This window comes from Tenrec ecaudatus, chromosome X (genome assembly GCF_050624435.1).
Source record: "Tenrec ecaudatus isolate mTenEca1 chromosome X, mTenEca1.hap1, whole genome shotgun sequence".
In the NCBI taxonomy this organism is placed as follows: Eukaryota; Metazoa; Chordata; class Mammalia; order Afrosoricida; family Tenrecidae; genus Tenrec; species Tenrec ecaudatus.
Genome location: NC_134548.1, coordinates 9,954,338 through 9,971,459, shown reverse-complemented (window position 1 = coordinate 9,971,459; position 17,122 = coordinate 9,954,338).

The window sequence follows — 17,122 nt, the reverse complement described above, 5'->3', positions numbered from 1 at the left end:
GAGAACTTCCCAGAGGGGATATGCCTTCAGCTCAAGGACCACTTACCATCCAGTGGATCCCACGTCATGGAAACCCACCCCCATGGGCGCCAGAGTAGAACTACGCCTCAGGTGGTTACTAAGGACTGGTTTTTGGGAAGCAAATCACCAGGTCCTGCTCCAAGATGTCCCTCATTGGGCTCAAGCCTTTCCATTGGCATTGGCATTAGAGTGCATTAATCGTTTGCACCCCAGGGACTCCCATGCTCAACAGGGAGGGGCCCAGGGGAGTCAATAGGGATGATGCAAGTATCCTCATCAGGAGCCTTTCTTGCTACCTTTGAGTCCATTCTGACTCACAGCGACCCTATAGGACAGGGTAGAGCTGTGCCTGGAATTTTCCCAGACTGTCACTCTTTAAGGGAGTAGAAAGCCTCATCTTTCTCCCATGGAAGAGCTGATGGTTTTGAACTGCTGACCTGGAGGTTAGCAGCCCAATGTGTTGTGGCCTCTGGAGTCACTGTGAAACATCTATTTTCAGGTAATATAAGAGAAAGCCTACTAGTTCCACTGGGAATATTGAAGCACAGCCATGTTTCATTTTGTTCAAGTATAAGTTGATGCTGCTGTTGGTAGGACCCATCTGGTTAGTCCTGACTCATTCAGATCTCATCAGCACTGGGTCCGAATGCTCCCCTGCTCTGTGTCAGCCATATGACCACTTGCAGAAGTAGGTCACCGGGCTTTTCCTTGTCCTTGTTAGTCTGGAAGCTCTACTGAAACCTGCTCTGCAACATAGCAGCATGTAAGCCTCCTTTGACAGAAGAGTGGCAGCTGCACACGAAGTATGTTGGAATCGAATCTGGGTCTCTGGCATAAAAACATCAAACACATGGCCATCAAGTCAATTCTGACTTATAGAGGACAGACTAGAACTGATCCTTAAGATTTCCAAAGCTGTCAGTTTTCATGTAAGCAAGTAGCCTCAACTTTTTCCGAGGTGTGGCTGGTAGGGTTGAAAGTACTGGGGGTGGTCAAAAGAAGAAATAGTCCTATCTTGGAAGAACTACAGCCAGAAGGCTTTTTAGACGTGAGGATGGTGAAACGTTGTCTCACATACTTTGAACAGGTTATCAGGAGAGATTATAGGGTTTAGACTCAGAGGAAGTTTCTGTCCCTAGAATAGAGCTGCCACTGGGCAGTGACACCTAACAACAACAGCAATCCCCACAAAAAGTCAAGAGTCCTCTAGATCTTGAGCCAGAATAGACATTATTTCATGAACATTATCAGCCTCAAACTAAAAAACAGACTCACTGCCAGAGTGGATTCTGACTCACATCAACCCTATGAGACAGAGTAGAATCTCCCCCGTGCATAACCAAGGCTGTAACTCATTTTTTAAAATTTATTAGGGGCTCACACAACGCTTATCACAACCCATACATATCCATACTTCAATTGTATAAAGCACATCTGTACATTCTTTGCCCTAATCATTTTCAAAGCATTTGCTCTCCACTTAAGCCCTTTGCATCAAGTCCTCTTTTTTCCCCTCCCTCCCCGTTCCCCCTCCCTCATGAGCCTTTGATAATTTATAAATTGTTATTTTGTCATATCTTGCCCTATCTGGCATCTCCCTTCACCCCTTTTCTGTTGTCCGTCCCCCACGGAGGAGGTCACATGTAGATCCTCGTAATCAGTTCCCCCTTTCCAACCCACTCACCCTCTACCCTCCCAGTATCACTCCTCACACCCCTGGTCCTGAAGGTATCATCCACCCTGGATTTCCTGTGCCTCTAGCTCCTATTTGCACCAGTGTACAGCCTCTGCTCTATCCAGACTTGCAAGGTAGAATTCGGATCATGGTAGTGGGGTGGGGGGGAGCATTTAGGAACTGGAGGAAAGCTCTATTCTTCATTGGTGCTACGTCGCACCCTGACTGACTCATCTCCTCCCCTAGGCCCCTCGGTGAGGGGATCTCCAGTCGCCGACAAATGGGCTTTGGGTCTCCACTCTGCACTTCCCCCTTCATTCACTATGGTAAGATTTTTTTTTTGATGACGCCTTATACCTGATCCCTTCGATACCTTGTGATCTCACAGGCTGGTGTACTTCTTCCATGTGGGCTTTGTCGCTTCTGAGCTAGATGGCTGTTTGTTCTCCTTCAAACCTTTAAGACCCCAGACACTATCTCTTTTGATAGCTGGGCACCATCATCTTTCTTCACCACATTTGCTTATGCACCCATTGGTCCTCAGCGATCGTATCATGGAGGTGTGCACCCAATGATATGATTTTTGTTCTTTGATGACTGATAACTGATCCCTTCGGAACCACGTGATCACACAGGCTGATGTGCTTCTTCCATGTGGGCTTTGTTGCTTCTGAGCTAGATGGCTGCTTGTTTATCTTCAAGCCTTTAAGACCCTAGACGCTGTCTCTTTTGATAGCCCGGCACCATCAGCTTTCTTCACCACATTTGCTTGTTCACCCGCTTTGGCTTCAGCGGTTGTGTCGGGAGGGTGAGCATCATAGAATGCCAATTTAATAGAAGGAAGTATTAATGCATTGAGGGAGTGCTTGAGTAGAGACCCAAGGTCCTTCTGCCACCTTAATACTAAACCTATAAATATAGGCACATAGATCTATTTCCCCATTCTCATATATATATTTGCATGTACCTGTCTTTGTCTAGACCTCTATAAATACCCTTTGCCTCCCAGCTCTTTCCTCTATTTCCATTAACCTTCCTCCTGCCCCACTAGCATGCCCCATCCCCACCTGGGTTACAGCTATACCTCTTCTTTACGTTACCTTACCCATGATCATCCACTACCAGGCCTGCCACTCCCCCCTCACCACCAATTTGGATCCCATGTTGTTCCCTTGTCCCTGGGTTTGTTAATACCATTTCCTTACCCCCCAACCTCCCCCTATCCCAAGTCCCCCCGGAACTGTCGGTCCCGCTGTTTTTCCTCCAGAGAGTTCATCCAGTCTATCTTATTTAGACAGATCTGTGGAGATAATAGCATGCACAAAAACAAGACAGAAGAAAACAAAGCAACAGTATACAACAAAACAACAACTACAAACCACTGACAAAGAACAAAACAAAACACATCAAGAAAGAAAAGCTTGTAGTCAGTTAAAGGATCGTTCATTGGCCCTTAGGAGTGTTTTCCAGTCCAGTCTGTTGGGGTACCACGCCCTGGCCCCAAAGTCCACCCCCAGCACTCCCTGGGCTGTAACTCTTAATGAGAATAGAAAGCCTCAGCTTTTTCCCTCAGAATAGCTGGCGGTTTCAAACTGCTTACCTTATAGTTCACAGCCAAATGTGAACTACACCACCTGGCCTCCTTTCAATGCTTCGAAAATCAGTATTAGAGACATGTGGAAGGAGCTCTGGTGGCATATGAGTTAGAATGAACTCAATGGAAGTGAGTGGTAGGCATGTGTCATTCTCAGTTGTGGGCACTGACTATCTGTATTGTAGGATGTTGAGTCGAATCCCCATCTGTGGAAGTTACATAATCTGCTGTCAATTTCAAATTTAGGAGTAAAGGGGTGGAGTTACCTTTCAATCAGGTTGCAGCTTAATGATATCATTTAGAGACACATTTCGGAAATAAACTAGGTCGCTGAAGGTGGGACACTCATTCACTCCCTGCGAGACATTTTGAATGAAGAGAGGCTGATGCAGCCAGAGCCCTGGGAGCTGGAGGAGCCACATGGAGACCCACACCAGTGCTGAGACAGTTACAACTCCACTGGATTCACAAGACTTCCCACACACTCGTCTGTGATCTTCCTGCATTTGGCATCATTGCATGTGTTTTGTGAGTTTGAAGAGGAATTTAAGGTTGGTTTCGGACACATGGGCTAATAGTGGACTTAAGGACTTCATCTGGACTGGCCTGGGCTGTTTTCTTAATGTAAAAATTACTCTTTATATAAAGCTCTTTCCTATACACACATATGAGTGTCTATGCATTTGTTCCTCTAGTCTACCCAGACTAATACAGCATCATTTCATGGGTTGCATGAGTCTGAAGAGGACTTTATAGATTGGTATCGAACATATGGGCTAATATTGGACTTATGTACTTGATGTGGCCTGGGCTGGGATGTTTTCTCAATATTCAATTGCTCTTGTATATAAAGCTCTTTCCTGTACACTTATGAGTGACTATGAACTTGTTTCTCTAGTCTACCTGGACTAATACACCATCCTTTATCTATTAGATGCTAGAAGCAACCACTCCCCCACCCCCTACCCTGATCATGACCATCGAAAATGTCTCCAGACATTGACAAATGTCTCCTGGGAAACAAAATCACCTCCAGCTGTAGAACCACTGCTTTAGAAAGATGGTGGGCAGGATTCTAACTAAGAAATCAAATTGTCGATCTATGACAAGTAGAAAATAGCCCAACATGCCTTCAAGCCTAGCATGGTCTGACTCTACATGTTGTTATGCTGTATTGATTGCCTTGGCCAAAAAGACCAGGAGCGATGAAAACGGCAGGAGAATGAACAGAAAGCAAATAAGATCCTTCTTTTGGAATAAAGCAAAAGAAACAGAAACTGTCTCTCAAGATGATTAAAGAAAAAGATTGTTTTTTTAAAAAAACAACAGTCCCCACAGCAACAAAACTAATAGTAAGCAGGGATGTTCTTTAAACCGTTTGAACCCACCAGCCACGCCATGGGAGAAAGATGTGGCAGTCTGGATTTGTGAGGATTTATAGCCTTGGAAATTCTTTGGGGGAAGTTATACTCTGCCTTATAGTAGTTACTGGGACTTGATAACAAAGGTTTTGTTTGTTTTTGTGTTTGTTTGTTTGTTTGCTTGTTTTGAAGGGTAGTGATTTTAGATCAATCAGGTCTGTGGCATGGCTTAAGTTTATTGTTTTGTTTTGGTTTGCTTTTTAAATCTCTTCAAATATTTCTAATGTGAAGCACAGGCTAAGAACTATTGCTATAAAGGTTTCAACTAGTACATTCTTTTCTTTTCTTTTTATTAATTACATTTTTTCAATTAATCGTTTAGTTTTATCAATTAAGCATATTAAATGGATTATAGTTTTTTATAAATTAAGCATATTAAATGGATTATACTTGTTTAGTTCAATATAATACCAAATAAACCATCAAAAGTCACTGCCATAGAGTTGATTCCAGGTCATAGCAACCCTATAGGACAGAATACAATACAACTGCCGCTGTGGGTTTCCAAGACCGTAACGCTTTAGGAGAATAGAAAGCTTTGTCTTTCTCCTGTGGCACCACCAAATCTCCCCAGATAAACAAATGGGTACCTAATAAATAGAGTCTGTACATCATTCTCAACATCAAGTGATTCTTTACTAAGATACTGATGACCAACTTTATGAATGTTCATAGCATCCTACATTCAAAAGAGAAATCCTACATGTTGGGCCACCTTTGTCTACCAAATTCATTTCTAACAGAAAAAGAGCAAAAAAATATTAAAGGTATTGGTTTATTTCTTCATAATTGTTCATAATATTGTAAAGATGTGATTAAAGGTTTTGTTTCTTAATTTTTGGATAAAACGTGATTTGGAAGGATTTCTGGACTCTAAACACTTTATTTTGCATTATTCCAATATATATATATATATATATATATATATATAATTGGGCAATTTTTCTATAAGTTATTCTTGTCCCCAGTCCCATGGGGTAAAATATATATATGGAATCCACTGTTTGTATCTGTGTATGCAATTTATTGAGATAACACAAAGGGATACTATAGATTTTCATTACTATAGTCTTCAAATACAAATGATATAAAGAGAACAATTTTCTCAAGTAGCTTTGTATGATAAAACTATTCTAATCCTAACACAACCCTATGTGTGCTCCTCTTGCTTCATGGACAGTCAACCCCGGCATATGATGAGCACTAAAACCGTATAGACCTTTAGATCATTTTCTGATGTGATGATTGTTTACAATCACAGTGAACAAGTTTGTCTAGGAATTGACCTTGAGTCTTAGACGATGGTCACTTCTTAGTTATCGATCCAAGTGTCTAAGTGTACAGTCCCTCCTCGTCCACTGAGCCATGGAATCAGTAAGATTCTTGCGAGTTAAGCAATATAAACTTACAAATACCCATTATAAGTTATCTTTCCATGTAGATTAGATAGACATGAGTTTGCTTATTTGAGGAGTTGTTGGTGGTGCGTTGGGTAAGCATTCAGTTGCTAACAAATTGATCAGTGGTTTGAATCCACCAGCTGCTCCTCAGGAGAAAGATGTGGCAAACTACAGAGCAATTCTATTCTGTCCTATAGAATCACTATGAGACAGAATCAATTCAACAGCAATGGGGTTTGGGTTTCTAATTTGGGTGATTTTGCCAAGTTTGCTGGGTTATAGAGGGGGGTGGGGAAGAGACAGCTTAGAAGTATAATAAGTCTCCCTAAACTCTGTGTGTTAATCTGGGTAGACTAAAGAAACAATACCATAGAGACTCATATGTGTATAAGAAAGAGGTTAATATACAAAGCAGTTGGATATTGAGAAAACATCCCAGCCCAGTCCAGATCTAGTCCATAAGTCCAATACCAGCCAATATGTCTGATACCAATCTATAATGTCCTCCTCATGCTCATGAAACATATGCAATGGCACCAAATTCAGGATGCTCACTGGCAAGTGTTTTGGAAGTCTTGTGGATCCAGTGGCATTGTAAACGTCTCAGCAACGGCAGGCGTCTCTACGTCACTTCTCCAGCTTCAGAAGTCTGGTTACATCAGGGTAGTTCCATGTGGCTTCTCCAGCTCAGGTCATGAGCATAGTTCCATGTATCTTGTCAGCTGCAATGTCTCCAAGGGTGTCAGTCAAAAGAGAAAGTGTCTGCCACCTCCAAGGAGGAAAATACAGGAGTTCCCAGAATTCTCAGGAGAAGGCCATGCCCACACAGAGGTCTCATTGACTGTGTCTGGATTGACAGGCTAGACTACACCCCTACACTCTTAATCCTCAAATTGACACCAGAATATATAAATACCACACTCTAGGAATGCATAAATACCTTCAGAAAAGAGGTGAAGTTCAAGAGTATACACAACTCCATTGTGGCTAAGGTTGAACTGGAGTCTTCCTGTAGACACCAGTATTAGAAGAAAATAGCATGGACTCTGATTTATAGAACAGCGAGTTACAGATCACTAAAATTTTAATAAATTGAATTAAATTTTAATTGCATACATGGTTCACTCTACTTCTATAGTTCATTCTTTCGCTGAAACTAAGAGGGTTGGGAGTATGAATCTATTTTTATTATGAGTCTCCAGAGCATCTAGCAATTGCTTTATATGTTCAAATTATGACTGCGATATCACACATCTGCCTGTTGATTGATTGACAAAGGGAAGAGATCCCTGGATTCTATACATTATTTTTCTCAGATGTATGTTTGATAATTCCATGAATGAAATTTCATTTTCAGGCTATTGCCCCTTTCCAAAATGGAGGTCAATTTGTCTGAAAATGAAGTCTATGAGGGCAAAGAATGAAGTGACATGGAAATAGAATTGAACAGATGCAGGCGTGGGTATTTTTATAACTATTGATTGCTTGGTGCTGCTTTCATTTTTATTGATTTGTTGGCAGCGACTGGATTTACTACAACTCTGCTTTGTTTGTGAGCCATGGTTTTCTTTTCCCTGCAGCAACATCTCCCTGATGTAAAGTTTGTTTCCCTGGGACTTCAACTTATCCAGAAACAACCAAGAACTGAAAAGTGAGACAAGATACCTCAGAGCAACCACAACAGTCATTGCCACGTCTCCATACAGCGGGATGCCCTTCGGAGCTCTCCCTATGGAAACTAGTTGCCATCAAGAGCATTCCTACTCGGAAGACCCCGAGTGTGCATTCGGACTGGGCTTCCACTGAGTGGTCAATGGCTGCTTTTTCAGAGAGAGATCACTAGGCTACTCTTGTGAGGTGCCTCTGTGTAGACTTCACCCACCAACCTTCTGGTTAGCAGCTGAGAATGTGAAATAATCATTTCTATCACCAAAGGACTCATCACCACAGATAATTCTAGAAAATTTGATTGTATGGTTTTCTTTTTTTTTAACTTCAGGATCATTTTATTGGGGCTTCGTCAAACTCTTTTTATTTTAAACAGTTTATTAGGGGCTCATACAACTCTTATCACAATCCATAGATTGTATGGTTTTCTAATGTGTCATGTCAGACAGCAGATTTCTTAAGTGGTTATTAAAGGAAGGCTGCCCAAGGCCCTGGTGATGTAGTGGTTCTATATTGAGCTGTTTCCACAAGGCAGGCAGTTCAAGCCCACCAACTGCTCCAAGGGAGAAATATTTGGCTTTCTTTTCCCATAAACAGTTAGTCTCAGAAACCCACTGGGCCAGTTCTACCCTGTTCTACAGGGTTGCTATGAGTCACTATGGACTCGACAACAGTGAGTGAGGCTCAAGGCTCAAAGGCAACCCTGTTATTGGGCGCTATGCAGTCAGCAACCCTCTGTATAACAGAAAAAACCACTGTCTGGCCCTGCACCATCATCACAATCAAGGCCATGTTAGAGACCATTGTTGTAACCACTGTGTCAATCCATCTGATTGGGAATCTTCCTCTTTTTCAATGATCCTCTACCAAGCATGATGTCCTTTTCCGGGTCTCTCCTAAAACATTCAAAGAAGGCACGCCATCCTAGCCTCTAAGGAGCATTCTGGCTGTATTTCTTACAAGACAGGTTTGTTTGTTTTTCTGGAACTCATGGAACTTTCAATAGGCTTCACCAACACGATCATGTAAGTGGGCATTAAACTCACCAAAAGTCAAAACACACTGTTATCAAGTCAATTCTTTTTTTTTAATCAAGTTAATTCTTATTCACAAAGTAGAACTTCCCCATGGGATTTCAAGTCTGTAACTCTTTGTGGCATCAGACAGCTGAGAAAATTGAGCAGCCCGATACGAGCCAACCACTACGCCACCAGGATTTCTAAGCAATGCAGCCCCCCGACCCAGCCCCCAAAAGAAGATACTTAAAAAGATGAAAAGACCCCAAAACTAGCCTGTAAATATAAGAACTGAGGCATCAAAGACGGAAGGAGGGTTGATCATGCTATGCAGCAGCAAATTATCCTGTGCTTGAACTGCACCTAAGCACTGATCCATTGCCCTGTGGGAGAAAACGTAACATTTGACGAGGTCACTCTGAAATATGTGGAAAAGAAAAAAATATGCTCCAGAAACTGTTGAAGCCCTTTTCAGCCAAAATGGTTTGGTGCTTGTTCTTGATGGTGTTTGGAAGAGTCCACATCTGTAAATCACAAAAAACAGAGTCATCCTTCATTTCAGTATGACAGTCATTCCTTTCAGGAAAAGATGAATTCTATGTATTACCTTTTGAATAAAGCAAGGAAATCCCTTTATCGGTGTCTTGTTCTACAAATAGCACTCTAGCCACAATAATTTGGTTTAAGAAAGGAGAAGGAAGAGAGGAAGACAAAAGAAGAGAGGAGGGAGGAAGGGGAAAAAGAAGCATACTACTCTCTCACTCCTTGACCGTCTTTCTTTTACCATTCCATCGCCCGCACCACTTTTTCCCAAGCACCTAAAGTCTGCATTTCTACAAAGTGCTAACAGCTTACGCATTTAATCTGCTTTGTTCTTATACATCATTTTCTTGGAGTCACCCTCCATGTACCTATAAAATAGTCATCATTTTCATTTTTATGAAAAAAAAAGATCGTGGACTTGATCCTGACTCGAGGCCACCCCATGTGTTTCAACTAGAACTGACAGCCATAGGGCTTTCAATGGCTAGGTGGGGCTGGGGAGGCGGAGTGTGAATAGGTCGTCCAGACTTTCTTCTGAGGTGCCTTTGGGTAGATTCCAACCCCCTTTGGGTTGATAGCCCAGTGTTTACATGTTCGCACCACCCAGGGGCCTCAGCTCCCTGATATTCCATGTTCCTCAATTACTTTCAGTGTCACCAATGATCCATGAATAATACTGCAATAAACGCTTTCACATGTTTAACTTTTCTGTCCTTTTATAGTTTGGCATTGCTATTGCATGATCCAAACTCAAATCCCCTACCATCGAGTGGATTTTGACACATAATGACCCTGACTGTAACTCTTTGTGTGTGTAGAAAGCCTTGTCTTTCTCCTGTGGAGCAGCTGGTGGTTTTGAACTGCTGACCCAAGGTGTAAGCTACCAGGGCTGGAATGAGGAATATGTAAAAGAAGAAAGCTAATTTTCAAATGAGATGCTTTGTGAGGTTAGGGTAGCAGTAACGTGGTATTAACCAAATACCTCCTCCCAGGTCAGCAGCAATCTAGCATCTCATTGGGTCCCATTCCACCTCCTGCCACTACCCTGAATCGCCAAAGAACCTAGAGACTGACTCCGTCAAACCCCTCACAAAGAAAAAAAAATGACGGAATGTAATTATCATCCACGTGGGCAACACTCTCTAACAACTTCAATTCCTCCCCATGCATCTACTGAACAGATGCCCACGGCTCTTACGCCGTGCGTGCACCTCACCCACCTGTGAATGGCATCATTGCTCCTCTATGCAAGGATCCCTGGTGGCACAGTGGGTTAGCATTGGGCTGCTAACTGCAAGGTTGTTGCTTTACACCAAGCCGCCTCTGAGGCTATCTGCTCCTATAAAGAATCACAGTCTAGGAAACGCTAAGGAACAGTTGTACTTGGTCTTGTATGGTTGCTATGAGCTGAACTCCATTTGAGGGCACTGGGATTTGGGGTGGGGGTGGGGGTGGAATGACGGTTAAGTGGTAGAATTTTCACCTTCTGTGTGGGACCCAGGTTTAACTCTTATGTGTGTATGGGTACTCGAGAAACAAATTCATAGACACTCCTATGTGTATAAGAAAGAGCTTTACATACAAAAGCAATTGAATATTGAGAAAACAACCCAGCCCAGTCCAGAGCAAGTCCATAAGTCCGATCTTATCCCATATGTCTGATACCAACCTGTAAATGTGTCTTCAGACTCATGCAACACATGAAATGATGCTGTGTTAGTCTGGGTAAACTAGAGAAATAAATTCATAGATATTCATATGCATGTATAGGAAAGAGCTTTATATAAAGAGTAATTGTACTTTAAGAAAACAGCCCATCCCAGTCCAGTCCAGATCAAATCTATAAGTCTGATATTAGCCCATATGTCCAACCCAAGTCGATAAATTCCTCTTTAGACCCATGCAGCCATGCAACAATGCTGAATGCAGGAAGATCACAGGGCACTGGGTTGAGAGTCTTGTGGATCCAGTGGTGGTAGAAGCATCTTAGTGCTGGCAGAGACCTCCACGTGGTTCCTCCAGCTCCCAGGGCTCTAGCTATATCAGCGTAGCTCCCTCAGGCTCATTGTCAGTAATGTCTCGCATGAAGTGAGTGAGTGTCCTGCCTCCAGCAAGCTATTTTTCTCCGTAGCACCTCCAAATGAGGCCATCAAGCCGCTACCCAAATGACAAGCTAAATGCCACCCCTTCACTCTTAAGTCTCAAATTGACTACCACAACTCTTCACCAATGTGCAGTCACCACTCTGTGTCTGAGGAGGCTTGGGTGTTGCTATCATGCTGAATGGCTTCCAGCAGAGCTTCTAGCCTCAGACAGACTAGGAAGAAAGTGGATTCCAACTCATGGCTGCAATGTAGGACAAGGTAAGTTTATTCCTTGGGGGTTCCAAAACTGTAAATCTCTAGGAGAGCAGGAAGCCTTGTCTTTCTCCTGCTGAGGGGCTGGTGTTCGGCGGTGATCTAATTCCAAAAATCAGTCAATTAAACCCCTAGGGATCACAGCAGTCTTATCTGTAACCAACTGGTCATGGGTCCCTGGTGGCTTTGTGGTTATGTGTTGAGCTGCTAACCACAAAGTCAGTTGTTCAAAACCACCAACCACTCCAATGGAGACATGTGAGACTTTCTACCCTTATAAAGAGTTCCAGTCTCAGAAACTCACAGGGGCAATTCTCCCAGTCCTACAGTGTTGTTGTGAGTAGGAACCGGCGTGGGGGCAGTGAATTTTAGCAGAGTTTGACATTCCCCATATCATAGTTCTTGAACCAAGTCAAAATAACAATATTATTTAGAGAGTCCCTTTAACCTAATCCTGATCTTTTTGAACAGGCAACGATTTTTGAAATAATGAAAAAGAATAGTGGGAAAGGCAATAATGTAAAATAAAAAACCCACAAATAATATATTGTTGGGCTTTAGATGTCTAGGGGTACTTGGTTACACATGTGGGACATAAATAACAGGGTACCAACTTCCCGGTTCCAACTCTGCCTTTGTACTCCAGCTAAAAGATTTTCTCCAGCAATAAGGTAATACAACTCTTCCCTCTGGTGGACAAATCCTGATGGTCTTTTGTGGGCCTGTTTCATAATCACATCTATTCCAGCAAAAATTGCATTACTTGAATTCTGTGTAATAGCTCAGAAATTATTTGGTTCTCTTCCACACCAATCTCATAATCCTTTTTTAAATTACTGAGAAAGAATCTCATCTACAGAAGATTCCTGACCCAGGTAAAGATTAGCTCAGTCCTGTTGAATATTATCAGCTGATCAGAACTCCTGTTCCTTGCCCCCAAAGGACTCATGATTACACATAAGAACGAGAAGATGGATTAATGTGGAGGAATTTCCAGAGTCTCAGGAAAATGCACAATGAAATCCTCTGTTAAATTATTTGCATTTGTGCATATCCAGGATACAGAATCAGATAATGCCTGGTCCCCATTCTCAGGGATTTTATCATTTAGCGCAGACACTGACAAGTCTATGAACAATTGTTTTGGTACAGGTCATGATCCCTAAGTTGCCCCATCACAGTTACTAACTCACCCAAGGCCACCATACTTTTCAGGAGCTCATGGCCAATGACTGACCCAGCAATCTCATTCTGGCTTTTCATGACTCTGATGGGGAATTCTCCCCAGGAGATCCCAGGGATTGTCAAACCCACATCACAGTTCACTACCCCGGTGGTTCTCATCTGGGGGTGATTTTGTCATGCAGGCCACCTCTAGCAAGATCTGAAGACCTATTTAGTTATTCATACCCGGAGGGTTGTTATTAGCATCTAGTGAGTAGACATACCAGAGATGCTGCTCAACAGCTACAATGAACACAACAGTCCCACATCAAGAAGAACTCTCCTGCCTCAAATGGCAATCATACCAAACGTGTGAGCCCCTGCTTTACTCAACCTAGCTCCATCCCTCTCCTTGGAATTGGTACAGAGCTGACAGTCTCTCCATAATCAGCCTTCCTCCTACAGGCAGCTTCCTGGGAAATCCTACCTGCAACAGATAGGCAATACTGCCGTGTCTATAGGAAGCCATTGTGGTGTGTGTGTGTGTGTGTGTGTGTGTGTGTGTGTGTGTAAGGGATGGAGTGGTATGCATGTGCATGCATTTATTAGTAAAAACAAATCTGGAGACATTCGCCTAGAGAGGGAAGTTTGCTGTAGTTGCCAAGAAGAGAGCATGGCCAATAGTATCAAAGAGCGAGCATCCAAATCAGAGTGGGTGTTGCTGTTTCTGTTGTTGTCACTTGCTTTCCAGTGGGCTCTGCCGCCTGGGGGCCCTGTGTACCACAGATTGAAATATGGCTGGTCCTACCCCATCTTCGTGATCCTTGAGATCCTTGAGCCCATTCTCGCAGTCACTCTGCATTTGTTCTTGCTTCCCAACCTGGGGTGGAGGACTGATCTTGGAGAGAAGTCCTGCTGCCTTGGGACCTGCACTTCAGCGCCTGTCTTCCCACGGCTCTCCCACTGCCAGTATACAGTGACGTGTGGCCTTAATGGACAGTGGGATTTTCCAGACTGTATTGAAAGGAGTGGCTCTTAACTGGGGAGGACATCTCACACAAACACACACATACACACACACACACACACACACACACACACTGCCTTCAGGGTGCATTTAACAATGCCTGGAGACATGTGACTGTCCTGTGTGGAGGGTGGTGCTTTCCAATGGTGGGAGGAGGCCAGGGATGTTGCGTTACATCTTGTAAATGCATAAGACAGCCCTACCACAAAGAATGATCCAGTTCCAAATGTCAGTAGAGTTCCTCATCTCAAAAGACCCTTTAAAGCCACAATATTGCTCATTTAGGAGCCCTGGTAGCATAGTAATTACACATTGGACCACTAACAGCAAGGTCGGCAGTTCAAAACCAGCAGCCAGCTCAGGGTGAGAAAGAAGAGGCTTTCTACTCCTGTAAAGGGTTACAGTCTTAAAAACCCACAGGGCTAGTTCTACTTGATCCTATAGTTTCTCTATGAGTTATAATTGACTCAATGGCAGTCAGTGTTACTCATTTAAGGTTTATTTATCATTTGAATGTTGTGCCTGAAGACCATAAAAGAAATAAACTTGATACAGGATGAGCAATCAAGCCAGAATGTTTCCTAGATGAGAGGATGGTGGGACTTCATCTCAAAGATTTTGGACAGGTCACCGGAAGAGACCAGACCCTGGAAAAGGGACAACATGCTTACTGAATTAGAGAGACAGTGAAGAAGGAGGCCTTCGATGAGAAGGATTGACACAGGGGCTCAGGTCTAGGACGGATGACACAAGTCCAGGCAGTGCTGTTGTATAGGGGGTTGCTCAGTCAGCACCGAATAACAGCAGCCATCCACTCTGCTGCTAAGTGGAAGTTTGACAGTTCAAGGTCACCAAGAAAGGCTCTGCTCTCAGGGCTGCAACCTTTACAGAAGCAAACGGTTTTATCTGTCGCCTACAGAGCAGCTGGCGGAGTTGGACCATTAACTAGCAGCCAAGCACTTAACCACTGCCTGCCAAGGCTCTTTGACTAGCAGGCAACTTGTTTTGTTTTGTTTTTTTTTAATGTCAAGACTTGCGGAATGCCACCACTCACTCACTGCCATCAAGTCGATACTGACTCATAGCAACCCTATAGGACAGAGTAGAACTGCCCTGCCCTTGTAGGTTTCTGAGAATGGAAAGACATGTTCTCCTGCTGAGCAGCTGGTGGTTTTGATCTGCTGACCTGGAGATTAGTAGCCCGAGTCATAACCACTACACCAACAGGGCTCTTTTGAATTCCACTCGAATGCCACAAGATGGCGCAAAAATACAAGCGGAAATTCAACCTCCTCCATCTCAGTCAAGGAGCCCTGTTTCTCAGAAGTGTTTAAAGCTCCTCACGACCTATATTTTTGTGCAAGTGAATTAAATGAATAATTAGGAAGCAAGACAAAAGGAACATGGTCGATTTTTCAAGCCCCTGTTCAGTGGAGACTCCAGGATGGGGAGACTCTGCTAGCTGCTAGTCTTCCATAAATAGCTAGCTACCTTTTAGCTGGCCCCCTGAAAGAAAGCCAATCCCAAGTTTCCCTACCCTTGGGTTGGCAAAGGAATAGTGCTGTGGCCATCACTGAGATGTGGACCAAAGCATGATGAACAACTTCTGGGTAGTAACCTGAAATCTGTAGGTCTGAACCGGAAGTCATTTTGTCCATCAGAAGACACTTGGCAGGATCTGGAGACATTTCTTGTTATACCAACTGGGGTGTGGGTACTACTCATACCCAATGGGGCAGAGGCCAAGGATGCCGCTAGACATCCTACAGTATCCAAGAAAGCCCCCACCACAGAGAATTATCTGGTCCAAAATGTCAAACATACCTAGATGGATACCCTGCCTAAGAGGGAAAGAGGGTGGCCCTGCTGGCTGGCAGTAGAGTGGTACGCCATCTTGGAGCACGTGGGCAGCGTGGAACTGCGGTCTTTAGCTCCATAAAGCTGCTATGCCATCTGGACTACTAGCAATCATACTATTGTGTGTGAGAGAAAAGAATTTTGGAGTCACTCTTCTGAGCCTATATGACAGTAACAGAACGAATAGCCTAATACCTTTCTCCTGTCATCACGAAGTTGCTTGTTGTTTGCTTTGTGTTGTGGTGTAATCTATACTGAAGACTGTAGTCTTTGATCATCATCTTTTTGAGTGTGTTTCTTTTATGGCAAGTGGTTTGCCTTATTTTCTTTTGATAGTACTTCATTGGGTTGTCACTGAGTGGTGCCAACGGTTAATGCGCCAGGCTGCTTAACCTATGGGTTGGAGGTTTAAATCTACCCAGGCGCACCTTGGAGGAAAGGTCTGGCAATTTTCTTCTAGAACAGTAGCCATGGAAAGCCCCATGGTCGAGCATAGTTGTACTTTGCCCTATGTGGGGTCTCCGTGAATCAGATTCAACTCCAGGGTAACTGGGATGAACTGGTAGCCACCCTGTAAGACTGAGTGAGACCATCCCAGAGGATTTCCAAGGCTGTGAATCTTTACAAAAGCCAACTGCCACATAGATCTCCTGAGGAAAGCTGGTGACATAGCTGGTGGGTTTCAACTGCTGACCTTTTGGACAGCAGCCAAGCACTTAGCCTGCACCACCAGGGCACCTAGTCTGGAAATAGTATGGTATAAAAATAGTACACACACTGATAGAGCCTAACTGCCTTAGCTAGCCCTGCTGTTAGACAGAGTGGTTCCAATTTCACTCCTTTTGAGATAATTTTGCAATGAATATCCTGTTTGCATTTGTTACTTTCTCAGGATAAATTTCCTGAAGTGGAAAACCCTAAGGGCCCTTTTGGAGCTCTTATCCCATAAAAGATATGTGACTTGGATTTATATTCTAGGACTTGATGCTTGGTTCTTGAACCTCCTGGGCTGCTAATAGGGCAGGTACCATAGATGACGAAGGCATAAAGAATATTGACAATTTTTAAATAGAGTCTAATGCACCATGTGTGCACTAGATTTTATTCACAATGTATGGGTGAGAAACCCAAGACCCAAATAGGTTAAGTAAAGTAAGCACTGGGATTACACTCATAGCTGGGTAAATTTAACTTCCAAAACTGCAGAAGGCCACTATCACCCACCATTTTAGTTTGAAAATAATAGTAACAGTAAAAGACTTGAGACAAAGGAATGAATAAGAAATCTTAGGGAGGAGATTGAAAGTCGGTCTTCCCATCCCGCCCCATCAGTCTGCGCACGCGCAGCCACTGCCTCCTGAGCCCACTTCCTGCCCCGC